At 44.4% G+C, this 23,074-nt stretch overlaps 1 long non-coding RNA gene across 1 annotated transcript in view; it reads right to left on the bottom strand.

The window, feature by feature from the left end:
* Positions 1–23,074, bottom strand: part of LOC137621086 (uncharacterized) — an 83,224-nt gene that overhangs the window by 21,685 nt on the left and 38,465 nt on the right. Inside the window, exons 2-3 of the long non-coding RNA XR_011040110.1 lie at positions 1,283–1,427; positions 659–810 (exon numbers count right to left, since the gene is read on the bottom strand). This is a non-coding gene — a long non-coding RNA (uncharacterized lncRNA). The remainder of the gene's footprint in view (positions 1–658; positions 811–1,282; positions 1,428–23,074) is intronic.

Genomic DNA, 23,074 nt, shown 5'->3' with positions numbered 1-23,074 from the left:
AATGGATTCCTAACAATTCCCTTTTCATTTCTATATAGGCTAATGTTTACTTTTCCCCTAATAGTAATTATGCTCATCTTTAAATACCAAGAAGATTCCCTTGTTACTGAGTTGCTAGCGGCAATACTGTATATTCTAATGCACTAACCCATGAACATAATTTGAATATCTAGTGACTTTTGCTTCTCAGTTGCCCTTTTTGTTATAGAAACTTGCTAATTTTTTTATGAAGATTTTCAATTAATGCTAAAGTTACACCAAGAAGGCCTTTATAGCTATGAGTGTCTCTTGAAAATATGAAGATTCCATATTTCACTGTCTCTTTCAAGAATAAAATTGCCATTGTCTACAACTTTACACACACTAAACTTTCACCTGATGTATTACATTGAGGAATAATGTATGAAGACATATTTTATGCGTTTTAAGTCTATTTACCATATTTTGGAGCACTTTTCATGTTGTAACAAAAATTATCGGATTAGCTATTGAACTGGTCTAGTCACTTATAATAAAAACTGGTACAGTAGGTAACATATAAAAAAAACTGGAATGGTAAACTTCGTAACAAAGAAAAATACTGCATGAAATTGACAATGTGTTTGCGATCAAAGTACCAGGAAAGCATATTTAAACTAGAAATCATTCATTCACTTACCCAAATTCCAGTTCCTATTTCATGCTCTTTGGTTGCTCCTTCGTAGACAAGAAACATTTTACACTACAAGTTATACTTGAAGATCGGGAAATGAGTAAGCCAATTCAAATTCTGAAGAGCGAATGTCAATGGGTAATGTTCACCAAAATTGCCTAGAATAGCAAAGGAAAAGTAAGTTCCTGATTATGTCTGAAGGAGGTTTAAATCTTAAACCTAAGAAGATGAAGAGCTACTCTAATAGTTAAAACATTAGCCTACATGACTAACATCAATAAGTTTAATTGTTACTGGTACATTGTATCATTATAACTAAGCAAATTACTTTACGTCAATTCCAGTTCATAAAAACAAATTGTACAAAGTACATCGCTAAGTTTGAAACAAGAAGTTATTAAAACACCAAGATATCCACACATTTTTCCAAGGTGAACGTTTAGCCTTTTATACGTAAGCATTAACAGAATCTAATTACTGTACATATGGTATGATTTTTATACCATTACCTAATGTATCAAGTACCGTAACATGAAAAGATATTGCACAGCACGAACTAAAAAAAAAAACTAGCATTTAAGCATAGATTTTCGTTTGAGTTCCCTCAAAACTGAAACTAAAAATACATACCCAATTCAACGCCATTAAACTTTTTTAGATTCTTCGATAAGTTTCCTCTGCAAAACTTTGTATTTTGATGAGGAATTTATGTCCCAATAAATATACTCGCCCATACGACTGATCCAATTGCAATGATGTTTTTCCAAGAATGTTCCTGTAAAATTAGTAAATTTGTAAAGATTTTGATAAGAACTTCAAAATAATTAGTCTTAGATACAACAAAAATATTATTTGCACTCAAATTAAGCAAGTAACTTCTTAGTCTTATCAATAAGAAACTAGCAAATAAGCCACATCCCTATAGTACTTTTAAAACTTATCAATTGTCAGAAATTTACAATACAGTATGCAAGAAAATATAGTTACCAACCAAAGACGACAACGATTTCATAAAAGTTAGGACAACCCCAAGTTTAAAAAAATATTTAAATAAGATTATCATTCTAATACGCAAACATGTAACAGAGCTGATCCAGCAGCCACAAATAAGAAACCCCAACATCCCACAACCATACACATTTTTTATCCAAAACATTCAAGATATTCAAGCTTAAGAGTTTAAAAAAGTTCCTGAAAACATCTCATTCAAAATGAAAAAAACATGACAAATTCGTAGGTATTTTGTATTTTTCCTAACTATACAAACCTAAGCTATTTAATATGGGTAATTACTTTCGGCGTAGCTGAAATGTTGAGCCATTACAATTTTAACGAGGGTTTACTACCCCGCCGCTAGTTAGCGGGGGGATAGGGAGGGTAGCTTGCTAACCAACCCCCCATCACACACACCTGTGCTTCACGGGGGATAGGGCTGGCGGGCAAGTTTGGTTAAATAGCTAAGGTTTGTATAGTTAGGAAAAATACCAACTACTGTACCTACGAATTTGTCATTTGTTCCGTAACTGAAATACAAACCACGCTATTTAATATGGGTGACTCAACCCTTAGGAAGGGTGGTAAGTCCCGGCCAGTACTGGCTTTTGGCTTTGCCCGGGAACTCAGTATCTGAGTGTGTCAGCACTCAACAATAAGGAGTCCCTGCACCTCGCTAGCACCTTGCTGTGCAAGGGCTGCGGCCTACGTAAGCTGTGTATGAAGGTTTGAAGAGTGACTCGTCCTAGGAAGTTGACCTGAAGTCCATTAGATGGAAACTTTAGGCTAGGACTCTCCCAATACCACCTCGTCAGGGTATGGGGACGTGACAGTATTATCTTAATATCAGGAACACAAGGAGACATGGTTTACCTGCAGTGGTTCGAGGTCAGCTGTGCAGAGAACCCAGGATGCTGCTTTCCCCAAGAGAGGGGAGGATGAAGAAAAGAATAAGGGCCAGACAAACCTTTTCATTCATGCAGACTAAAACTGGGTAACAATGCCCTCAACCTTCTGCTACTTGTCCATTAAGGAGCCTGAGGTTTAAACCAGCTGTTGTGCAGCCACCACAGGGCCGATAGAGAACGTATCGAGCCTCCTGTGGGTCACGTCTTGCAGGTAGTGGGCTGTGAAGGTCGTCTGACGCTTCCAAACCCCTGCTTGTAGAACCTGCGTCACTGAGAAGTTCTTTTTGAAGCCCAGGGACGTAGCTACGCCCCTTGACATCATGTGCTCTAAGGCGATGTGACGGAGGAGGGTCAAGATTCAGGGACAAATGGATTACCCTACGAATCCATGCCAAGATAGTATTCTTGGTAACTCTCCTCTTTGTCCTCCCTGTGCTCACAAACAATGCCTGCACTTGGGGACGAACTGCAACCGTTCTTTTGAGATATAGCCTCAGACTCCTTACTGGGTGTATAGATATCTAATATTATACCGTATATTATTTACATTACGTACAGTTTATGAACATTAATGTACATTTGCTTTATTATTATTTTGTAGAAGAATTATATTTATTTCCATTTATCTTTTCATTACATATACTATAAGACCACTTTTTCATTATGCATCGTGGCAACTATGTAATTATATGTGTCAATACTGCTTTTCTTTCCGCCATGGGCATATAGTAGTCAGTTGTTGTTCAGTGGTCACTGTATCGACAAGCATGGACCTGCTTCCCGCTGTTGTCGCATTTATGTCCGTTTATCTTTATTGTAAAAGATTTTAAAGAACCTACTAGTTTAACTTGTCACCCTCCATTTCATTTATCGCACGGATGTATGTGGCAGTATCACACACACTGGGCACAGTAGATGGTCTGGGTCATCTGTTACAGAACGGAGACTTGAAATCTGGAAAGAGTCGAACCGGGGGTCCGGCACTCCCGGATTCTGAGTCTTAGCAACAAACTCAGGGACGAATCTGAACGTTACCTCCCCCAATCCCCTTGAATGGGCGATGTCATACGAGAGACCATGAAGTTCACTGACTCGCTTGGCCGAAGCCAAAGCTAGTAGGAACACCGTCTTCCAAGTCAGGTGGCGATCTGAAGCCTGGTGTAATGGTTCGTAGGGAGGTCTCTTAAGAGACCTGAGAACTCGAACCCCATTCCATGGAAGAGGTCTCACTTCCGACTGAGGGCAGGTAAGTTCATAACTTCGTATGAGTAGGGAAAGTTCCAGCGAAGAAGAAATGTCCACTCCTTTGAGCCTGAAGGCTAGACTTAAGGCCGAGCGATAGCCTTTCACTGCCGAGACTGAAAGGTGCATTTCTTCTCGCAAATACACGAAGAACTCCGCTATTGCTGGAATAGTGGCATCGAGTGGAGAGATACCCCTTCCACGACACCAACCACAGAAAACTCTCCACTTTGCCTGGTAGACCCCAGCGGATGACCTTCGCAGGTGTCCAGACATCCTGTTCGCAACCTGTTGCAAAAATCCTCTCTCTGCGAGGAGATGCTGGATAGTCTCCAGGCATGAAGTCGAAGCGAAGCTACGGCTTTGTGGAAGATGTTGGCGTGTGGTTGTTTGGGTAGCTCGTGTCATGGAGGGAGTTCTCTCGGAAGTTCCGTTAGGAGTTGCAGAAGGTCTGGAAACCATTCCGCGTGATGCCATAGCGGAGCTATAAGGGTCATCGAGAGATTGACCGATATTCTGGTCTTGTTGAGTACCCTCCTCAACAGACAGAACGGGGGAAAGGCGTATACATTGATGTTGTCCCACCATTGTTGGAAGGCATCTTGCCAGAGTGCCTTGGGATCCGGGACTGGGGAGCAGTACAGCGGGAGCTTGAAGTTCAACGCTGTAGCGAACAGATCCACAGTCGGGGAACCCCACAAAGTCAGGACTTTGTTGGCTACTAGATGATCCAAAGACTACTTGGTACTCACTCTCTGAGACGATCTGCTCAGACTGTCGGCGAGCACATTCCTCTTGCCTGGAATGAAGCGAGTCGATAGTGGAATCTAGTGGACTTCGGTCCATCTCAGTATCTCTACTGCAAGATGGGATAGCTGCTCTAAAAAGGTACCTCCCTGCTTGTTGATGTAAGCTACTACTGTGGTGTTGTCGCTCATCACCACCACAGAGTGACCCACCAAGTATTGTTGGAACTGTTGAAGGGCCAGGAATACGGACTTCATTTCTAGCAGATTTATATGGAGGTACTTTTCTGATTCTAACCACAGGCCTAAGGTCTTGTGGTACAGAACGTGGGCCCCCCATCCTTTCTTTGAGGCGTCTGAAAACAGCATCAAATCTGGAGGGAGGACGAGAAGATCCACTCCCCTTCGTAGGTTCTCGTCTGTCACCCACCACTGAAGATCCGTCCGTTCCGCAGGACCCATAGGGATCATGACGTCTGGGGAATCGTGTCCTTGTTTCCACCGGGACTTGAGTCGCCATTGCAGAGATCTCATTCTGAGGTGACCGTTGGGAACTAGACGGGCCAAGGATGAGAGGTGACCGAGGAGACGTAACCACGATTGGGCTGGAAGTTCTTCTCGTCTGAGGGAAGGACTCGCGACCCTCCTCAGCCTTGCTATCCTGTTGTCTGATGGGAAGGCTTTGTGGAGATTGGTGTCTATGACCATGCCTAGATATACCAGTCTTTGAGTAGGAAGCAAAGAAGACTCCTCGAGATTTACCATGATCCCCAGATCTTGGCAAAGTCCAAGAAGTTTGTCTCGGTGTCGAAGAAGGGCTGACTCCAAGTCTGCTAAGATCAGCCAGTCGTCCAGATAACAGAGGAGACGGATGCTGATCCTGTGAGCCCACGACGATATTAGGGTGAACACTCTGGTGAAATCTTAAGTACTTCCTGGAAGACGGATGGATTGGGATCTGGAAGTACGCGTCCTTCAGATCCAGTGTACACATGAAGTCTTGCGGTCTCACTGCAAGTCTGACCGTGTCTGCCGTCTCCATGCTGAACGGGGTCTGCTTGACAAACCTGTTCAGAGCCGAGAGGTCGATGACTGGTCTCTAGCCTCCTGACGCCTTCTTTACAAGAAAGAGTCGACTGAAGAAGCCTGGGGACCCGATGACGACCTCTTGGAGAGCGCCCTTCTTCAACATGGTCTCGACTTCTGCCCGAAGGGCTTGCCCCCTTGCCGATCCCATAGCAAGGGAGCTCAACGACACTGGATTCGCTGTCAGGGGAGGTAGAGATGTTATGAACGGGACACGATATCCTTGACTGATTGCAGAAATTGTCCAGGAATCGGCCCCGAGTTGCTGCCACCTGCTTGCGCAACTTTGTAGGCATCCCCCCCACTGGTGGACATGCAGGGGGACTGCCAATCCTAGCGTTTGCGACCTCGGCCACTCCCTCTGGGATTTTTCCCTCCCCTGGAGGACTTTTTGCCTTTCTTGTCCTTGACAGGAAAGGGCTTTGACACCGTTGTCTTTGTGCCGCTGCCGGTTTCGTGGTCTTGGTGGGGCGTGGTTGTTGGGTTGCTGGCGGTTTATAGGGCTTTGATGTTAAAGCCCTATGTAAGGAGAGAGTCCTGGTTGGACTTCCTCCACCTCTCAGCACCTGCTCCACGTCCTTAGGCTTAAACAAATTCCTCCCCAAGATGGAAGAATGTCTGAGCCTGCTGATCTTGGTGCTGGGGACCTTCTGGTGGAATCTCTCAGACACCGCATCTCGACGCTTCAAGATGGTATTAGCCCCCAAGTTCGAGACTTGGTGGGATAGAAACTCGATGGTATGAGTGCCTGAAAGTAGAAAGTTCTCCATGGCCTTCCTGGTACTCTCTTTGGACAAGTCCTCAGATCGTAACAGGATGCCCAGAGACCCTAGCCAGATGTCCAGCCACGAAGTTGCCTGCATGGCACACTTCGCCACCTTCTCCTGGCTAAGGCTCTCCGTAGCCGAGAAAGACACTTGCCCGTTGGAGTCTCTCTCTAGAGGGACTCCCCTGGTAAGCTCTTCCAAAGAGTGGGTGTAAGGGAAGAGCTAAACAAGTTTCCTCCATGATGTCGAAGTACCTCCTCTGATGGACATGAGGAGGCGGGAGGAGTTTTTTTACCGGCGCTGGAACGGCTGGAGCAGGCAGCTCAGAGAGCTGGCCCTCGACCTTATCTCTGGCACTCTCAACCCCTTGGGACCAGGGCAAAGCCGCGCTGGCCTTAGATGGTTTTTGAGTACCAAAGACTCGGTCCAAGACAGTGTCCTTACCCTCACGAGGAGGAATCTCTGGATCCGCGAACCCATTGAGATTCCTCATAAGGGTCAGAACCTGCCAGAATGCATGCTTTGACTCCTGTAGCTCTCCTCCTGAAGGGCTGGCAGTGAAGTCTCCTGTCCCCAAGGCTCTTCTTGGGGGGACTCGTGGACATTCTCTGAGGGCTTGGCTGGCTCTGGTCTAATCGTTGAGGACGACTTCGGAATAGTCTTGGAGTCCTTCGACTCCCTCCTGGGAGGGATACAGGACTCCAACAGTGATGGTGGGAGGCTCTTCTCCACCCCTACCCGAGAAGACTTCTCTGCGCGAGGTGGGGTTTCCCTCATTGATGCGATGGGGGAACGCCTCACCTCACGTGACTCCCCCTGAGGACGGGAAATCTTCGTCCGAAGGGGAGGGAGAGAAAGTCTGGGGGGGGAGGAGGCCTTCCTCAAAGACTTCCGAGGAGTCAGCTTCGCCCTTGGAGAAGTCACCACATCAGCTACTACTCTCTTCCTCTTCAGGGGAGTCGAAAACTGCCACTGATTTGTTGCCCAGCTCAGAGAGAACAGGCTTAAAAGCTTGCACTACCGCTTTGACAATGGACCCAAACCAGGGCTGCCGACTGACAGCTGCGATGTCAGATACTCCCTCTGGAGGGAAGGGGATCGTTCGATCCCTAGGAGGAGTTACCAAAGCAGGGTCTGCCTGAAAAGAAGTAGGAAAGTTCCTGGACCTATCCGGAGTTCTCCCTCCCTCCGGCGAGCGCGCTGTTCTGTGCTTGCGGGGGAGGGGGGGACTGCGATGACGATGACCTGGCCGCGCGTCGTACTGCAGCCTCGCGAGTGGGATCGCGCGATGGAATTTTGTCTGGATGGCGCGCGGGGCGAGCGATGGCGCGCGGTGCGAGCGATGGCGCGCGGGCGAGCCATGGCGCGCAGGCAAGAGCGCGCGTTGGGGCGTGGGTGAGCGAGGGCGCGCAGGCGAGGGCGCGCAGGCGAGGGCACGCGTGGGAGCGCGGGTGATCGATGGCGCGTTCCGGTGATTGCAGAGGGCGCACAGCAAGCTGAATAAGTGCTCGCACGTGCGAAGGCGATTGTTTGCGCGCGCGGGGGCGCGCAGGATCCCGAAGAGCCCGTGAGGGCGATATCGTTGGGCGCGCGCACACAGGAGATATATCCCTTGCGCGCGGGCGCGTATGAGGGCGCACATCAGGAACAACAGGAGGGCGCGCGTTGGAGACTGCGCACAATGGCGCGTAGGTGAAGGATGGCGCGTAGGTGAAGGATGGCGCGCAGGCAGGGTCCGATGGCGCGTCGGCGTTTGATGGCGCGTTGGAGAGCAGGGGAAGAAGTTATCTTCCCCTTTGCGCCCAGACCAGAAGATCGTGGACGCGCAGGAGATCGTTGGCGCGCAGGCGAGCGCTGGCGCGCAGGGGAGCGCTGGCGCGCAGGGGAGCGCTGGCGCGCAGGGGAGCGCTGGCGCGCAGGGGAGCGCTGGCGCACATGGCGCACATCAGGATGAGGGCGCGCAGTGGCGAACTGGCGAGCAGGTGAGCTTTGGTGCACAGGTGAGCGCTGACGCGCAGGTGAGAGCTGGCGTGCTATAACAGGAACAGCAGCTGGAGAGCGCTTGCACGCAGGTGAACGATGGCGCGCAGGGGATACCTGGCGCGTAAGGGACTTAGACACATTGTGTGAAAGTTCCTTGTGCCCCGAAGGGATTGTTGCCCGTTTAAAAACAGGGTTTGTGGGCGCCCACAGCGCATCAGCGGCCAGGAACGGCGACGGCAGGTCAGCAGGTCTGGCGGGTGGAAGGACGGCGTGTCCTTTGCAAGGAGGACCTTCCACCGAAGGAGATCACGAATGATCTGCAGAGAGGTCCAGGGATGTAGCTCGAAGGGTCGGCGAACGACGGCGAGGTTCCTCTGCGGCGGACTGCGGTGATGATGAACCGAAGAGGCGCCTACTAACACCCTTGTGAGGTGAAGGAAGGCCTCTACAGCGAAGAGCAAGGCGGGCTTTACGCCCTCTGGGGGCCGTGGGGTCAGCAAGCTGACCATCAGCAGTCCTCCGAAGAGGAGTCTCTGTTAGTGAACTCCCCCGAGGGGGAGATTCATCGACAGGAGAGGACGTTGGACTTAGTTCCTCCCTCGAAGGATGTTCAGAGGGGGGAACTAAGCCTTCAGCTACATCAGCAACATCAGGAGCAGAGGTTTGATACAACTCATCAGAAGCCTCTGCCACAACAACGTCGACGATAGAGGATCAACCTCTGCTAAACTCGGAGATTGTTTGACAGCTGCCCCCAATCTGATCATGTCAAACAAGGCTTCCTTGGAGGGCGAACCCTCAAGCCCAAGGAAGCCCAAAGCTGCAGCAAATCATTATTAGTTACATTAACATTTACATTTAAATTTAAAACCTCCCCCAGGGGAGGAGGAGGAGCTGCCTCGCTATGGGAGGCAACTCCCTCTCCCAAACCCCGAGATCGGTCAACAGAACTGCGGCCTACGCTACCACTTGACAGTTTCTCGGAAGAAACCGATCGAGTGGGAGCTTCGGAGGTGGTTTGGGGCACGGAAGAAGAGCCCTTGGGATTTTCTCCTTTCAAAGAAATCTTCAAAGGAGAAATATCCCGCCTGGATTTCTTCTTCCGGCGCCGGGAAAACCTCTCCCACTCCCTGCACTCACCACATACATTACTCATATCACACCGTTGGGCTCTACAGTAAGGACACAAGGTGTGGGGGTCCATTTCGACCGCCGACATATAGATGCCACAAGGGCGGTCAGGTAACCCAGGACACTTACGCATCGCAGAGGCCAACTTCACAACCACTCTGTCAAAGAAAAAGCAAACAAAAGATTAGTAATGGCTGTCAGAGAAGGCGAGGGTGACAGCGGACACGTCCGACTACCACCCGAGCCGAGAGCAAAGTGAGCTCAGCACAGGTGTGTGTGAGGGGGGGTAGCAAGCTACCCTCCCTACCCCCCCGCTAACTAGCGGTTGGGTAGTAAACCCTCGTTAAAATTCTAATGGCTCGTCATTTCAGCTACGCCGAAAGTAATTACCCATATTAAATAGCGTGATTTGTATTTCAATTACGGAACAAATATAATTATTAACATGTGTATAACTGATGTTAAACAAGAACTGTAAGGATAAATTTATTTGATATGGATTCTGCTACTAGACTGACTAATACTACTAAGTGAACATTTTTTTTATAGCTTGCAAGCATCAAGTTTTCTTGCAATATCCATATCCATGTAGCAACTAAATATCTATTAATTTTCCATGAATATAAACCTACCTATATTTTAGTGAAGGACATGGTTTTAATTTAAACACTTATGCAAGTCCAAATGTAAAGCCAATTCACCCTATAGCAACTAAATATTATCCCTTTTCTGTTAACAAATACCTACCTATGCTATAGTGAGAAAGCCAGTTTTAATTAACATACTTTGATGTATGTGTTAAAATTTTACACTCTCAATCTTTACAGAAGAGACTAGCAATTCTGCAGTAAACATTTAAGAGTTACACCAAATTTACTTGCAATAACAGTACTTTAGGTGAAAAACTGGCCTACAACAGACATTTTTACTTTAAAAAGCATTTCTTTCAAGGAAATTCTTTTAATACAAAGGCAATTACCTTTGTAGGCCAGTAAATGAGACCATCTATACCTTCAAACATCATTAGTTTTTATAACTATTTTTAGTGTGCAGCAATGGATTTTTACATTACAGTACTTAGATAACAATGGTAGAACAGACGTAGCTAACAATGGCAGGACCTACCTAACCTGGCCCAGACACCACAACTTATTGAAATAAAATACAGGGATGTATCCAAAGCCAACTCAAATTTTACTAGCCTTCACAATAAAAATAAGGGGACACTTACATAAATGTTATGGGTACTGCCCCGTTATAAAAAATCACAACTTTTAAATGTAACTTGTATTTTTCCTAACTATTCAAACCAGAGTACTTTTTAGGAGTATGAATTTGTCTTAGCTGGAAACAGCCGTTCAACATTTAACAAGGTGGTACCAATTACTGGCGGATACAGTCGTCTGAAGGAGAGACTTGCTGCTGCTGTGTCTACCACAACTCTCAGGTACTCCATCTTTGTTAGGGTGTATGACTACCTTTCCCGAATGATCATGATCCCCAAATTGTGACAAAGAAAGCAGTCTGTCCCTATCATGAAGTAAATATTCTGTAAGGAACACAATCAGCCAATCAACTAGATACCTCAAGAGGCGGATCCTGTTTGACTGGACCCAAGTATAGATGATTGTGAACACACTCAAACACTTAGGGAGAGGGAGACAGTCTGAAGCACAGGGTTTTGAACTGGTACACTACTCCTGAGTATGAAGCGGAGGTATTTTCTGAAGGATCGATAGATAGGTATCTGAAATTATGTATTTTTCACATTCATAAAAAGCATGCAGTCTTCTTTCCTGATGGTGGACTGCAAGGTGCTTGTCCTTTCCATCTTGAAAAGGTGTATGGAGGACAAACTCGTTCAAGAGAGAGAGAGAGAGAGAGAGAGAGAGAGAGAGAGAGAGAGAGAGAGAGAGAGAGAGAGAGAGAGGAGAGAGAGAGAGAGAGAGAGAGAGAGAGAGAGAGAGAGAGAGAGAGAGAGAGAGAGAGAGAGAGAGAGAGAGAGAGAGAGAGAGAGAGAGAGAGAGAGAGAGAGAGAGAGAGAGAGAGAGAGAGAGAGAGATATGACCAATCTCCAGCCCCCAGATGATTTTATCCCCGGAAGAGTTGGCTGAAAAAGCCAAGAGAACCATCTGATGATCTAAAAGTATGTTCTTCCTTTCCATCAATTTTATCTCTGCCATTATGGCCAGAGCTTCCTGCAATTTAGGACAAAAGTCTGGAACATCATTGGTTTACAAGTGAGGTGAAGGTGAGAGTTGGCTAAAGTTAGGCAGTAACTATCCCAAAGGTCTTCTACCACGTTTTGCTCGTCAATATCATTACCACATTGCTCAATGATTTGTCAGCCAATTCACCCACTCGCTGAAGCTGTATGTCTACCACACCACCAGGACTGGCCAGAATAGGGGGGAAAGGGTGAAACATTGTTGATGCTTTCTTTGAGAAGGAGGCGGCTAGAGCTGCAGATTAGGTTCTGGACATTGCCTAAGTTTTCTTCAGTGCTGAACTAAGTTGTGCTAGGGTCAAAAGTTCTTGCTGCCATTTCTATTCAAGGATTTGAGCCCTTAAAGTTAACTGCAGGATGGATAAGAGATTCATGGCTCTCCTTCTTCCCCTTTTGCAGTCACCTCTGCAGTAAAAAAGCTGCAGTCTCTAGCACTAGTACATTCTTAGGGTACTACACCTACTGCACAACTTGCCTGGTAAAGTGGGAAGCATCAGTATCTCCCCTTTTCAGAACCCAGTTGGCATAATGGTTTACTGGCTGGTGCACCAAGAATAAGGTGTGCTTGTCCATGTCTCATCATTTAACAAATCTTGAGTAGGCCTTTTGATCAAGTAGTCAACTGCCCTATACAAGTGGTCAATCCAGGTGGTTATCTGGAGACTGGCTATGGCAGCAGACTTAAAAACTGAGACAGGCTCTCATACTAGTCTCTCCATGGGGATCCCTGCCATCACCTCATCTAATCTGAATTGTTAGGAAAGATGACACAAGTTTGCATCCTCTGGTGCATTGAATCTTCGTTGAGGATTGTTGTGTGGAATGCAGGATCTTGTTCGATAAGCTGGAGAGAAGGAAACGCATCGAATGGGAGATCTGGGAGATAACCCTGTGCAAAGCTCCACGGGCAAGCTCAGTTTGTAGCAACTAAAGGGCGGAATTAGACCTGTGAGGGGTGCTGAAGCGCCAATCAATGTATGTCCTCCTCTGTCACACGTACCTAAATAGGCCTCACCGAGGTCGCTGTACTCATAAATGAGTGCAAGATGTTTATAAGTGGACACTTCCTAGGATTCTCCACTTCCACAGGCACCTCCACACACCACACAAGAGTCGAGTCTCGACACATTTCAGTAAACTGCTCCTTTCTCTGAAGAGCCAGACCTAACATGGATCCGCTACTCCCTTTTACACTTGCCGCGCAGGAACTCCTTTGCTGATGGAGCACCATTTATATCCAAGGAAAACCTTCCTTAGGCTCACATTGTCTTCATTGTCAGCCACACTCATGAAAAGAACAAGTATGCTGGATAACGGAAAGTATCACAAAAACTAAGAGAGTTACAGTAATCAGGAACCACTGCATACCCATTTCACAAGATCCCAAAAAACCCAAATGTAACACTAATTGTTCAACTGAAAGAAAAAGAAAAAGATTAAAACAGCCAGATGAAGCACCTCTGTACTCTCTGGCGGCCAAAGTCAAAGCAAAGGTTATGCTAAAGGGAAGGTAGCAGGTAGACCTCCTTGTGGCACCCACCAGCTACTATTACTACCTAGTTTAAAGTTTTAACAGCCTTTTCAGCTTTTCTTACACCACACTCCTATCAAAGGTCAAATGTTTGTATTAAGGGTAGAAACAAATTTCTTTTTCTATACTTGCGTTTGATCACAAGTGTTTCATCAATGTTGGCCTCAATCTCTGGGCCTCTGATTGGAACTTGGTTCTTAAACCAATTACCGTTACCTCAGAATGAGATCATCAATCCAATGAAGACCAATAAAAACTCAAAAGTTCCCTTACAATCATCAAGTGCACAAATTTTATGATGGCACCTCTCGACGTGCTGTTCTCTTTAACAAGCAAAAGTTCTCACAGTTCGGGCACCTAAACAGAAATTACAGTGTAGTATATATGCACTGACATTTTATATGAACATGAGCATCCGAAGAACTGTTGAAAAAGACTTTTGGGAAAATCTATTCAAAAGAACTTTGGAAATTTGGCTAAATATGACAAATTTGTAGATAATTTGTATTTTTCCTAACCATACAAACCTTAGCTATTTAAATAGGGTATTACTTTCGGCGTAGCTGAATGACGAGCCCTTAGATTTTTAACGAGGGTTAACTACCCCCTCGCTAGTTAGCGGGGGGTAGAGGAGGAGTAGCTAGCTACCCCTCCCCCCTCACACACTGGTGAACTGATTCACTTCGCTTAGAGGTAGGACTTCACGGGGGACAGGGCTGGCGGGCAAGTATGATTAAATAGCTAAGGTTTGTATGGTTAGGAAAAATACAAATTATCTATGAATTTGTCATTTGTTCCGTAACCGAAATACAAACCACGCTATTTAAATAGGGTGACTTAACCCCTAGGCTTTGCCAGGGGACTCAGAATCCGAGTGTGTAGCACTCGAGATAAGGAGTCCCTGCACCTCGCAAATCCCTTGCTCTACAAGGAACATGCGGCCTACGTAAGCTTGTGTGTGAAGGACTGAAGTGTGACTCGTCCTAGGAAGTTGACCTGGAATCCTTTAGATGGAATTCTAGGATAGGAAGTTCCCAATACCACCTCGTCAGGGTATGGGGGACGCAACAGTATTATCTTAATACTAGGAACACAAGGAAGCATGGTTTACCTGCAGTGGTTTGAGGTCAGCTGTGCAGAGAACCCAGGATGCTGCTTTCCCCAAGAGAGGGGAGGATGAAGAAAAGAGTAAGGGCCATGCATACTTTTTCATTCATGCAGACTAAAACTGGGTAACAATGCCCTCAACCTTCTGCTACTTGTCCATTAAGGAGCCTGAGGTTTAGACCAGCTGTTGTGCAGCCACCACAGGGCCGATGGAGAACGTATCGAGCCTCCTGTGGGTCACGTCTTGCAGGTAGTAGGCTGTGAATTGAATTGAATTGAATATGGGATTTAGGCATTAAGCCAAGCACTGGGGCATCAAAGGCCATTCAGCGCTATATAACGAAAATCATTCAATCATATCTGTACACTCACACCATTTAGTATCATTTTAACCTTTAATACAAATCGTAACACTTTCATACAATAAAATCTAGATGTGAAATAAATAGGGATTAAAAGGGTAAAATAAATAAATAAATTAATAATATCAATTATAGCTCGTAATATAACCCAATACTTTGTATAAATTTTCTCAAGTTCAGGGTATTACAGTTTTCCCCCAGTATATCTCTTAACGGTTTGTCCTGGAGTAAATGTGTCCTCCTCTGGAGATTAAAAACAGGACAATCGACTAAAATATGTTTAACATCCATTGTCACTTGACAGGTATTACAAAGAGGGGCCTGTCTCCCTTCCCCACTCTTCATTAAATAATTGTGCGTTGCATGTGTATGGCCAATACGCAGCCTAGTTAAAATAATGGTATCCCTTCTACTTGTAGCATTACAAGATGACCATTTATCCACCAATGGGTGGATTTGTTTCAATTTTGTACTGGTGGTCAGTTCAGACCATCGAGCTTGCCACTTATTTTTACGGTAAAGATGAATCTCACTTTTAAGATCTTTGTAAGGAATACTCAAGGGGGATGGATTACTTAGCCCTGAAGCTTCCTTTGCTGCCTTATCTACTTGTTCATTCCCATCCACCCCAACATGGGCAGGGACCCAACAGAAGTGAACACTGATACTCTTCCTAGATTGCAGAAGTACTAACCAGTCCTGCACCTCTTGTACTAGATGATGGCCTGGCATAATTTGTTTTAATGAGAGTAAAACACTATTGGAATCCGTAAAAATTGTATAAAAACTATTTTGGTTGCCATTTTTAAAAATATGTTGGACTGCGAGAATTATTGCGTACAGCTCAGCAGTAAAAATTGAACAAGAGTATGGGAGTTTCCTTCTAAAGGGATTTTGACGAAGGAAAAATCTATTTCTGGGGAGAGACCTGTGGCGCCCGGTGAAAAGTCCTTCTTGTATGTCTTTTCTGATAAAACCTTCCAATTATACCAGAGAAAGATAAAAGCATGGAATGCTGAGGTTACAACCCTCGCGCGAGCACCTTTTGGGTGTCGTGTATAAAGCAAAGGCGCGTGAAATCCACTATTCACAGGTTGTCTTCCATTTAGTTAATTCCTTCGTCAAAGGGATGGGCCGATACAACGGCCCTAGACACCCCCATCGCCGCACCACCCACGCCACGACGCGAGCGCCATCTGAACAACATCCTTTTTTTTGGAATACATAGTGTTGAATGGTTTTGTTGTGCTCTCGGTCTTTTTTATCTATCGTGGATTTATTTTGTCATGTCCGAAGCTCCATCTTCACACATTCCAATGTTAAGTACCATAGTTTGTTTTGACAGTATTTTATTGTACCGGGCTTTTGTTTTATATCCAGTATAGTCTGTTTTATTATTCCCGTCTGGCCTTTCATGGCGGCCATTGTTTGTTCACTTGTTTGGGAATTCATCTTTATCTGCCCGTTTAGTACTCTGTCACTTAGGTTCTTGGTTAAGTCCCTGGCCTTATGCCTTTAGAACCGTTATTATTTTTTTTTTTTGTGTATTTATGCTCATGGTACTTTTTGCTAGTAAGTCCAGCCTACGAACGAGATAGCGATTTAGCTTTGTTTTTGTTTAGTAACCGCCCGAGGCGTTCGTCACTCGACTGTGCTACTTATTTAAAGTTTTAGCAGATGCTATATCCCCCACCACAGCTGCACTTCCAACTCCTGCAGCCGATTTGGAGCCATCTGTAAAAACATGTTTCCCATGATGTTGAGCAGCATGATTTAAAAACTCACTTTTCATTACCCTACTAGGTAAGGTATTTTTCCCTCCTGCCGTAAAACATACTTTAACAGGTGGATTACACCAAGGAGGAGACTTGGGATATCCTACCTCTGCTATCTGTGCTGTTAACAAGCCTACTTCTCTAGCATCATTTTTCAGCTGTACTTCCAAAGGCTTAGGCACTCTAGATCTGTTAGGAGCCCGATCTAAAGGCGCCCTAACATATTTACAGTTAGGATTGTTTCTCACAGCAAGGGACCTAGCTAAAAACCTCAAACTCAGCTCCTCTCTGCGAATGGAAAGGGGAGGTATGCCAGAATCAACATAGAGACTGTCAATGGGAGATGTTCTGTAAGCACCTGTGCAGATGCGAAGCCCAGCATTGTGAACAATATCAAGTTTTCCAAGTAAAGTCTTTGTAGCTGACCCATATATTTGGCATGCATAGTCTAACTTGCTCAGACACAAAGATGTATAAATTCTAAGCAAAGTTGTTCTATCAGCACCCCAATCAAAATGCGATATCACTTTCAGAATGTTCAGTGACTTCTTAACCCTGATAGATAGGTCATTTATATGGGGACCAAATGTCATTTTCTTGTCGAAAATGACTCCAAGAAACTTGACACTATCCTCATATGGCAAAATACAATCATTTAAGAAAAGGGTGGGGATCTCTTCCCTTTTACGAGTACGAGTAAAGCGAATGGCTTTGGTCTTCTGAGGAGAAAACATGAATCCGCGAGAATTTGCCCATGCGGAAGCAGCATTTATTGCAATTTGAAGATTTTGGCATGCTTGTAGTGCAGATGATCCACTACAATAAATTGCAAAGTCATCGACAAATAGTGATCCTTGTATGCAAGGAGGTATGTGACTAATGAGACTATTAATTGCAACAGCAAAGAAGGTCACACTCAATACGCTGCCTTGGGGGACACCTTCTTCTTGCATGTAGGATGAAGATAGTTCTGACCCTACTCTCACTTTAATGGAGCGGTTTGATAAAAATTCTTCAATAAAAGAGAACATATGTCCTCCTATACCCCACGAGGCCAATTGCTTTAAAATACCACCCCTCCAGGTGGTGTCATATGCCTTTTCGAGGTCAAAAAAGACACCCACCACCTGGTTTTGGTAAGAAAAAGCATTTGAAATTTCCCTTGATAACATCAGCAAAGGGTCTAGAGTACTTCGGTTCTTCCTAAAACCAAACTGTCTGTTAGATAAAAGATTTTTTTATTCTAGATACCACACAAGTCTGTTGTTGATCATTCTCTCAAATAGTTTGCATATGCAACTGGTCAAGGATATGGGCCTATAACTAGATGACAGTTCTGGGTCTTTACCAGACTTGTGGCCTGGAATTACAATTGAAGTATGCCAGGAATCAGGAGATGTATGGGAAGCCCATAGACCATTAAAGGTTTCTGATAAAAATTCCTTGGTATCTACTGGAAGATGTGATATCATTTCATACCGGATGCCATCCTCACCTGTGGCAGTTAAAGAAGAGCTGGAGATAGCATTTTGCATCTCCTCCATACTAAAAGGCAGGTTAAAAGCTTCAGTACAGTATTTGAAGAAGCAGGAGGAACAACAGATGTTGATGCTCTAATTTGTTGAAATGCTGGGGAATAGTTGTCAGCACTTGATACATGAGCAAAGTGCTTAGCAAGAACCTCTGCTACATCTTTGGGGTCAGATATATATCTATTATTTTCCCTTAATATTGGTAGAGGCTTAGGGACGAATTTACCTTGAAGTTTTCTAATCTTGTCCCATATTTCCTTTGAAGGAGTTTTGGTATTAATATTAGATATATATTTCTTCCAAGATGCTCTCTTTGCTTTTTTAAAAATTCTTTTTTGTTTGGCACAGGCTCTGAGATATGCTATTCTATCTGCTAAATAGTTTGTCCTCAAGTATCTTCTGAAGCAAGTTCGGGTCACTTTTCTTGCGTTGGCACATTCTTTACTCCACCAAGGAACTACAGAGCGATGAGGTAAACCGCACGTTTTAGGTATAAACTTGCTAGCATTATCATCAATAATATTTTCAAGATGTTGATAGGCATGCACTGGAGATGTAAATTCATCATATTCTTTATCAGTGTGTGAACAGTTTTCATAAGCTGCCCAGTCTGCCTCGTCTATCTTCCATTTTGGTGGACACTGAGAAGGAAGATTATGGACATAATTTAACATTATTGGCCAATGGTCACTGCCATGTAGGTGTTCATTTACTGACCAAAGGTAGTCCAATCGAATGGATGAGGAACAGATTGACAAATCAATGGCTGATGTAGAGTTGTGGAATACATCATACCTAGTTGGAAAACCATCATTCATTAGTATTACATCATTGTTGTCGATTAATTCTTCAACAAGATTACCCCATCTATCGCACACATTTCCACCCCATAAAGTATGCTTTGCATTAAAATCACCCATTAAAATAAAAGGGGCAGGAAGCTGATTGATCAAGTCTTGGAGGTCAAAGTCTAAGCCTTCTTGGATTACCAGCATGATCTAAGAGGAAAAGTTCTAAGGATGGTTCAATATATAGCGAGCATAAAGTAATTTTTTTCCCGATATGAGTTCTAACTGCACATGCCTGTAGTGGTGTATTGAGTGGGATTGTTTCAAATTTTACAGATTTGTGAATAATAAAACCTGTACCACCTTGAGCTCTTGCAGCTTGCAAAGGAGGGGATCTACAAAAATGATAATTGAGTCCAGGATTAAATGGTTTGTCACTGATCTTGGTTTCCTGTAGGCAAATTACCTTCGTGTCTGAGTCCCTGGTTAAAGTTTTTATTTGCTCAATGCTAGTACTTAGACCTCTGCAATTCCACTGGATGATAGACATTATCTTTTGTTATTATTTTTCTTTGTCTCATTTGTCTTTTGGGACTTTTCAGATGAAGCCATGTAAGGCCTGGAGATGGAAGGCTTTACTAGGCCACCACTCTTCTTTTCTTTCTTTCTAGGATCTTTATAAGAGTCAACCTTAGGATCATGAGCAGTAGGGCACTTACCTGACTTAGATGAAGGTGAGGATGATGGGGACCTTTTCCTCTTTGGAAGATCTTGTTTTCCAATCTCCATCAAATCAGGTAGAGATTCTGCCTGAGACAATACATTTAAGGTGGTGGAAGCCACATTGTCTTCCTTGGAGGATTGTGCTAGAACTTCAACAGTTCGAGCACTTAACCCAGAAGGCTGGGCTACTACCTCTAGGGGAGATGCTCCTATCGGTGACAATACTTTTGGTGTGTTGGACACCATATTGACCTCTTTGGAGGTTTGTGCTCTGGCTTTTATAGCCTGAGCACTTGACCCAGATGGCTGGGCTACTACCACTAAGGGAGATGCACCTGACGGGCCAGGTGCTGCCACTGGTCCCCCTGTGGTAGTAAGGGGTAGTGGATTATAATCTTTTGTTGGCATCTTAACCGCGTGAGCAAAATTAAGTTGTCGATTGAGTAAATGCTTTGCATAACCTACACTTATATGTTCAGCATTTGCTTTCAAGATTGCAGCTTCTTCATTCTTGTATTCTCTACATCTTTTATCATTTGGTTTATGATTATCTTTACAGCTTGCACAGGTTGTATCTCTGTTGCATTGGCCATGTTCTAACAAAGAACAGTTAATACAGATCTTCGTATTATTGCAGTACCGGGAAGGGTGACCGTACTTGAAACAATTAAAGCATTGTAAAGGCCTAGGTTTATATTCTCGAACACGTACTCTTTCATTCTCAATAATTATATGATCTGGTATAACAGGGGTTTCAAATGTTAAAACTACCATGCTTGTTTGAGGGATCTTACTTACTTTCCAAACATTAGCAGGGCACATGTCCAGAATTTCTGGTTCTGAGAATTCATATAGATCTTTATCAAAAACTACTCCTTTACCATAGCTGAAGCTCATATGTGGTTTAATATCCTTAATAGGATCAATTTCTGCAATCTTCATGCCACAAAGCATGTGAGCTTGAGTATCTGATTTTGCATTAATCAAAACAGATTGCTTACCGTATCTACTAATATCCTTACTTTTAATTAAACCAACTTTTTTTTGTATAAATTTACTAATCTTATAATAGTTATAATTATCTATCTTTCCAGATGCAATTATCCATTTTGGGGGCTTGAGGGTTCTTACTTCTGGAAGTCTATGCTCTATTTCTTTTTCCATCCATTCTTCTGGTTTATATACCTCTAGGTGTCTTGGTGCTTTATCACATAAAGCCCCAGAAATCAAACAATTGTCAATTTTTATGTTCTCTAAATTTTTATTTGCTTCTAAAGCAATCTCAAAACTTGAAAATGATACCCAAGCTTCCCAAAAGCCTTTACTACCATTAAGCTCCATTAAAATTTCTTTGATTGCTCCAAATCTACAGAAGGCTTCATGAATTATGTCATAGCTACAACCAATTGGTATGTTTTTTAAGTGGAGAATTTTCAGATTTTTTGTTGGATCTGGTAATGAGCCAGAACCAGAGAGTAAAGTATTACGGTTATTACAAGCATCATTTTCTACCAGTGCCGATAAATTGTCTTTAACAACATTGGTCAAAGAAGTATTGTTGGAGGAATCCTTTTTATTGCCGAGGTTGTCAACAGAGCTTTCCCTATTTAAACAAGCAGAAGTCGTCAACGGTGTCTGGGGTTCGCCATTTGATCCAGAGGTACGGGGAATATTAAGTTTACTCATTAATTATTTTTCAGGGGGAGGGAAGGGGTCATAATAACAATGAAAAAAAAAAAAAACAATGGAAAAAAATATAGTTTAAGGGAGAGAAAAAATTAAGACTGTCTGAAATTCCAAAGAAGACACCGTTAGCCTTTCCTGGAATTAATTTCTCCACCAATGACACCTGTGAAAGCTGCTTACCAAATGTCCACTCCCTACCCTACCACAAAGGGATGGTACCACTATGATTAGAGTGGCTCAAGTGTATGCCAAACCCGCTTGATGGGACTGAGAGCATTTCAAGAATACAATCATCCCCACTCTAATCATAGTGGCAGGCAAACCGGACAGAATGCCGAGAGTCCTATCTCTATAAAATCGCCAACCCCTGGAATCCGAAGGCCAAATTTCCTAAGAGATAGTTCCGCGTGCCAGTATGGGAATACCGACACTCCTAGGTGTCCAAACATTTTCGGGCAGTTGGCAAGACCACCACAGCTCCCACAATTGATTTTGAAATAAAAACCGATCATGGATACAATGTCCCCTCTAAAAAACCTGGACAGTGAAATGGGTAAAAGAGTTTTGACAGCAAGGTTGGAGACAGCTGATAATTATGAAGGAGGAATAAGCAATAAGAGGTAATAGAAAAAGAATGAGAGAAATTTAGAGTCAAACTGAGGAAAAGAAATTCCCCAGTTCGAGAGCCCTCTTGCCCGTCACAAGCCTTCAGCACGGGAATGATATGCCGTGCTGAAGCCCAATGACTTCATCAAGGCATTCTCTCGTTAAGAGGGTAGCAGGCTGTGAAGGTCGTCTGACGCTTCCAAACCCCTGCTTGTAGAACCTGCGTCACTGAGAAGTTCTTTCTGAAGCCCAGGGACGTAGCTACGCCCCTGACATCATGTGCTCTAAAGCGACGTGACGGAAGAGGGTCAGGATTCAGGGACAGATGGATTACCCTACGAATCCATGCCAAGATAGTATTCTTGGTAACCCTCCTCTTTGTCCTCCCAGTGCTCACAAACAATGCCTGCACTTGGGGACGAACTGCAGCAATTCTTTTGAGATATAGCTTCAGACTCCTTACTGGGTGTATAGATATCTAATATTATGCCGTATATTATTTACATTACGTACAGTTTATGAACATTAATGTACATTTGCTTTACTATTATTTTGTAGAAGAATGATATTTATTTCCATTTATCTTTTCATTACATATACTGTATCGAGCCTCATGTGGGTCACTTCCTGCAGGTAGTGGGCTGTGAAGGTCGTTTGACGCTTCCAGACCCCAGCTTGTAGAACCTGCGTCACTGAGTAGTTTCTCTTGAATGCCAGGGAGGTAGCGATGCCTCTGACATCGTGTGCTCTAGGGCGACGTGACGGAGGAGGGTCTGGATTCAGGGAATGGTGGATGACCCTGCAAATCCATGCTGAGATGGTGTTCTTAGTGACCCTCCTCTTCGTCCTTCCTGTGCTCACAAACAATGCTCGCACTGGAGGACGAGCTGCAGCTGTTCTCTTAAGATAGAGCCTCAGACTCCTTACTGGGCACAGTAGGAGATGGTCTGGGTCATCTGTTACAGAACGGAGACTCGAAATCCGGAAGGAGTCAAACCGTGGGTCCGGAATCCCAGGATTTTGAGTCTTAGCCACAAACTCAGGGACGAACCCGAACGTTACCTCCCCACATCCCCTTGAATGAGCGACGTCGTATGAGAGACCATGAAGTTCGCTGACTCGCTTGGCCGAGGCCAATGCGAATAGGAACATCATCTTCCAAGTTAGGTGACGATCAGAAGCCTGGCATAATGGTTCGAACGGAGGTCTCTTAAGAGACCTGAGGACTC

Source organism: Palaemon carinicauda, chromosome 27 (assembly GCF_036898095.1).
Source record: "Palaemon carinicauda isolate YSFRI2023 chromosome 27, ASM3689809v2, whole genome shotgun sequence".
Lineage (NCBI taxonomy): Eukaryota > Metazoa > Arthropoda > Malacostraca > Decapoda > Palaemonidae > Palaemon > Palaemon carinicauda.
The sequence above is the reverse complement of the archived record's forward strand: the minus strand, read 5'-3'. Positions and strand labels throughout refer to the sequence as shown.